Genomic DNA, 6,000 nt, shown 5'->3' with positions numbered 1-6,000 from the left:
GTATGGCTATCACATTCAAAATGAACAAGTAGAGCAATGAATCTGCATCAAATTTTGTGTTAAGCTTGAAAATTCCTCCTTGGAAACTACTTGGATGATTCAGAAGGCCACAGCTATGGGCAACTGGTGACGGGCAGCTTCATCATGACCAAGTGCCTACTCATGCATCACATCTCATACAGAGTTTTTTGATGAAACATGAAATCACCCAGGTGACTCAGCCCCCCTACAGCCCAGAGTTGGTGCCCTGTGACTTCAGACTTTTCCCAAAACTAAAATCTCCTTTGAAAGGGAAGAGATTTCAGACCGTCAATGAGATTCCAGAAAATAGAATGGCGACTGGGAGAACTGTGTGGGGTCCCCAGGTGCCTGCTTTGACGAGGCACCTTTGTCCTGTATACTATGTTTCTAGTATCTTGTATCTTCTGTAATAAACGTCTCTATTTTTCATATCACGTGGCTGGATACTTTCTGGTCTGTTGCCAAAATATCTTTCCTGAGTTCCACTTACGTGTCCAACTGCCTGATTGATATTTGTCTGGGCTGCCTCCACAAATCTGCCCCCTACTCTCCCCAACCCCCAGAGCAAACGTCATCGCTAGCCATCGAGTTGCCAGCGCCAAAAACCTGGCCCCTACATTCACTCCGCCTTCCCTCACGCCATTCATCAGCACATTAAAGTTCGTTCCGCTCCGAATAACCATAAACTTATCATTCTCTTCTTTTCAACTCTCCTCCAATCCTTGAATCAAAACCATCATCTCTTGTCTGGTCCTGTTTTACTCATGTTCCTTTTCAATGTACTCTTCAGAAAGCAGTCACCATGACCTTCTTAAGACATAAATCAGATCATGTCATTCACCTGTTCAAAATCCCTCAGTGAGGTGTCCTTGTTCGTTGAATAAACCGAAGCTCCTTATGATCATGACCTACAAGATCCCATGGTCACCTCTGCTTGCCTTGCCTCCTCTTACGCTACACTTCCCTTCTCCTGGGCTACGAATCCACTGGCCTTCACTCTTCAGTAAGACAAGTTCTTACTTCCTGAGGCCTTGGCATTCGTTGTCTCCTTTGCCTGATGAACTTGTCCACCGGTTTTCTGCATGGCTGGTTCCTTCTTCTTCTTTAGGCTTTAACTCAAATGCCATCTCCTCATTCATGTAGCAATTCATTGAACAAACTTTTCTTGATCACTGTACATCTTAGGCCCTTTTCTAGGTGCTAAGGTGGCCACATGCATATTTGTCTGGGTCCTCCAAGAAGCAGACACCCAGCCAGAACTAAACACATAGGAGATTTATTTGGGGAAATGCATGCGAAAGACAAAGGTTAAAGGAGACGGTGGGGAGAGACTTCAGGTTTGAGTACAGGTCTGCTACCAGTGAAAAGAGAGGGGGAAGGAAGGCGCACTGGGTGGAAACAGCCTGCAGAGCAGTTCTAAGAAAGTGTTGGGCCAAGCTGACGGGCGTCCTGAAGTCAAAGTTGCCCATTAGAGAAGTGCCTCCTCCTGCAGGAATGGGCCTGAATTAGCATCGACCGTGCCCCTGGGGTCAGCCTGCGGGCAGCCTGGCCCCTCACAAGCCCTGTTGTGGATGCAGACGAAAGCAGCCGGACTCATCGGTCCACTGCACACCCTTCACCGGGCATCTGGGTTTTCACCCTGCCGCAGCGTGTCGGGAAGGAACACTCCTTAGTCCCCATGTTTCCATGCAGCAGAGAGGACTGGACGCCACGTCCAGCTTCACACTCCCGTCTCAGCTCACTCTCGCCCAGGATAGGAGGCCGGAGCTGACTGTGAATTCGGAAGCAGGAACGGAGTGTGCAAGATTCACTGCCTTTGGCTTTTCTCTCTGATACCTTACCTGCTTGCCTGGAAAGTCTGGTCTACTCTCCTTGCTGACATAAGCCAACTGGGCGGGCTCTGTCTCTGTGGGGAAGGCTGTGCTTGTCCAGGTGCACCATTGACTAGTTAAGTATTTCTTATTTAGGGGTGATTAGCTCGTTTTATTAGTAATAAAGATGATTTTTGAAAATCCTCACTTTTCTGTCCTAGGTCCTATTTCTCAGCAGATGACAAATTGAGAATCTCCACTCCGGAAAATGCCATCACAGCTATGAATGGGATGGACGATGTCCATCTGTCCAAGGTGTTTACACGCTAATGATGAGTTCACCCGCCTTGACCATTCTCTCTCGAGTCACCTGCCTTTCTCCACCGCTCTTTTATCATATCCTGTTTAGTTCTTTCATGGCAGTTGTCAAAATCTGAACTAATCTTATTTGCTTATTTACTTATTTATCCCTGCCCCACAGCGCTGCCAAGAGGACATAAATTCTGTGAGGTCAGAGTCTGTCTTGTTCATTGCTAAAACTCAGGTACGTAGAAAAAAATACATGACTCTTCCACAAATATTTATTGAGCACTGACTAGGTACCGAGGTTTAGAAGTGGGAAAAACAGAAATCCCTGCATCAGGGAGCTTACGTCCACTGGGATGGGGAGCGAGGGAAGACAATAAGTAAAATAATTAACTAAATCGTGTAGTATATTAAAAGGTAATAAGTGCCGTAGAGAAAAACAAATCCAAGGAGGAGAACAATGCTGAAGATGGGTGATTTCATTTTAAATAAGGTGGTCACAGAAGACCTAATTGAGCAAGGAACATCCGAAGAAAGACCTGAAGGGCATGAAGAAGTGGGCCAAGCGGGTATCAGTGGGAGAGCATTAGCAGCAGAGGGAATAGTTGGCCCTGAGTCAGGGACAGGCCTGGCAGGTGGCTGGTATGGCCACAGCAGAACGAAGGTTAGGCAAAGTAAGGTGAGGTCTGTGGCTCTTAAGATGGGAGCTGCTGGAGAGTTTTGAACAGAAGGGTCACCTGATCTCCCTTATGTTTTAACAGAGTCGCTTTGCCTGCTGTGTTGAAATATACCGAAGGGGAGCACAAGTAGAAACACAGAGATCAGTTAGGTAAGAGGTACAGTGATCCAGGTGACAGGGGCTGGGGAATCGAACCAAGGCAGCAGCAATGAAGGGAGGGACAAGCAGCTGGATTCTGAATATACTTTGAAGGAAGAGCCAGCAGAATTTGGGAGTGGAGTGTAAGAATGAAAAAAATAAAACAAGAAGAAGAAGACAAGAACTATTCTAGCTATTAGTAGGAGGATGAAGTTGCCATTCATTGAGATGGGCAGAACTATGCATGGAGTAGACTTTGAGGAGAAAATAAGGAGTTCAGCTTGGGGCACATTAAGCCTAAAATTTCTCCTAGACCTTGAAGTCAAGATGTCAGGTAGACAATTGGATATGTAGTTCTGGAATCTAGGAGAATGGTCCAGACTAGAGACATTAATGGGCGTCTTTGGTGCATAGGACATTTAAAGTCAGGAGATGGATTGAGACCAACAAAGGGGTGATTACAGCAAAGGCAAGGTCTCCAGACTGAGCCCTGGGGCCTCCAACGTTAAGAAGCCAGGGTGGGAAAGGAACCAGCGAAGGAGACCCACAGGGACTGGCCTTGGAGTCGGAGGAAGACCAGGTGACTGGGATCTGTTAAGTCCAGGGAACAAATGTTTAACGAAAAAAGGAATGACCAACTGTTTCAAAGGCTGCTGACAGGTCATGTCAGGTGAACGCGTCACATTAGCAACAAGCAGGTCTCTCCTCACCTTGAGGGCAGCCTTGTGGTGTGTTGAGGCAGAAACCTGATCGGCGTGTATTCCAGAAAGAATAAAAGCACAGACGACTCTCAGAGAAAGAGAAATGGGGCAGTAGCTGGAGGGAGGACGGGTAGAAGTGTTTTGTTCTTAAGATCGAGAGAAATGCTATATCCTGCATGTTAATGGGAATTAAGAGTAAGGAGGGAAAACTTTGGAGATTTATGAAAAGTGGGAAGAATAACAACACTGTTAGACTGTGTATCCTACCCATGTCTTCTCTGAATTCTTTACCTTCTAAGAAGTATATTCTTATCTCAAATTGGAAAAGGATATCTCCTCTTGAAAATAGTAGCTTTTTTTTCTTACATACAACCTCTAAGGACTAGATCTTGTTTGCTATTGCTATTGACTAGATGTTAGTGATTTTCTAGATTTTTAATGCTCTTGCATAAAATGCTGCAGCTTGCCTGTGAAGGAATGTCTCACTGCATTATGAGGCCTTGTTGATAACTCTATGTGGCTTCTGGCTATCATCAGAGGTAATGCCTGTGATAGACTTAACATCTGGAAAAGTTAACTACTTGAAATTTGTCTATTCTGACTCTTACTTGGGCTTAGGATTCAGAATTGCTCCTGCTTGGAGTAGGTCTTGATTTCCATTGGGTTACACGGTTGTGCCTCATGCCTGGGGTTGTTCAATGCACTCAGCAGATGTGGCTGCCAAGGCCAGGGAGGAAACCAGGGCTGCTGACTCAGGCTCTCACGCATTCCTGCATTCGGCAACCACTTAGCAAAAGCCTGTAATGGGCAAAGCCTTGTACAAGACACAAAGGCAAGCCAGTGAATCAGGACACCCAAGGTTGTTACCCCGCCCTTAAGAAACTTACAGTCGGGGAGACAGATAAAATACACCCAGAACTCTGATACACGGTAGAAAGTGCTAAGTGTTGTGAAAGAAATTCACTAAAGTTCTAGAGGAACCCCAAAGAAAAAGATGATTACTCCTGCACGAGGACATAGCTCTGACTCACTGAAGCAGGAAGGTGTTCTGAAGGAAATCTGTCAACAGCCCTACAATGATCTCAACTTACATCATTATTTCCCCCCATTTAAAAACATGACAATTCATTTTTATAAACCCTAGCCTTTGATTTTACAGTCAAATAGACTGACTCCATATCTTTTTGATAAAATGTTTTTCCATCACTATTATACTTCAAACTTAACATTACAAGAGTTTTAATTTTTTTAAAGCTAAGGAATAGTTGTATTTGAATAAAAAAAAGGATTTAATATGTTTTTAATCAGGTAAACCACTCACCAACTCAATATCTATATTTCCTCATTAAGTTAAAAGAAAATTATTATCTGGAGGAAGTGCCACCTCTTGGCTATATTTTCATCGTAAGTCACTTGTCTTCCTCTCCCTTTACTCTTAGACAAGAATTGATAAGTGCGTCAGCTAGAAAGGGACATGGGGGAAGATAACCACCACGCATGGGAGTAAACCAGTCACATCAGATTCAAGGGGTTTGAGGAGAAAGGCATGTGCATAGAATCACAAACAAAAAGTACTAATTGTGCCCTGGCCAGCGTGACCCAGTTGGTTGGGCATCCTCCTGCAAAGCACAGAGGGTGACCAGTTCGGTTCCCGGTCAGGACGCATGCCAGCGTCGCGGGTTCAGTTCCCTGGTCTGGGCACATAAAAGAGGCAATCGATGGATGTTTTTCTGTCACATTGATGTTCCTGTGCCTCTCTTTCTCCCTCCCTTCCCCCACTTCCTAGAAAATAGTAAATAAATATTTTAAAAAGAAAATACTAATCACACCCTTTTCCCTTCCTTCTCCCTTAATATTTCCAGTATCTTCAAACATCACTTGGCTGACATCACAGCAGACCCAAGAGAGGCAGGAAGAAATTGTATAATGAATTTAGAAAAACATTTTAAAATATGCAGTTGTTTTTGTTTTATGAGGTTATAAGTTTGACATGAGGGAAGGATAAAGAGTGCATATTCCAAACTCTGGCTGCTGTGGCTTAGTGGATTGAGCATTGGCCTGCAAGCCAAGTGTCGCTGGTTCGATTCCCAGTCAGGGCACATGACTAGGCTGCACGTCAGGTCCCCAGTTAGGGGTGCAAGAGAGGCAACCACACAGTGATGTTTTTCTCCCTCTCTTTCTCCTTTCCCCTCTCTCTAAAAATAAATAAACAAACAAATAAATTATTTTTTTTAAAAAAAGAGTGCATATTCTCTACTCCACCAACTTTCAGCGGTGCATGTGTAAGAACCAGTGGAGAGGTAATAGAACAGTTGAAAGGAAGGCAAATCAACTGTGCAAGCTG

The sequence above is a fragment of the Furipterus horrens genome, unplaced genomic scaffold (genome assembly GCF_987537825.1).
Source record: "Furipterus horrens unplaced genomic scaffold, mFurHor1.1.pri manual_scaffold_3, whole genome shotgun sequence".
In the NCBI taxonomy this organism is placed as follows: Eukaryota; Metazoa; Chordata; class Mammalia; order Chiroptera; family Furipteridae; genus Furipterus; species Furipterus horrens.
The sequence above is the reverse complement of the archived record's forward strand: the minus strand, read 5'-3'. Positions refer to the sequence as shown.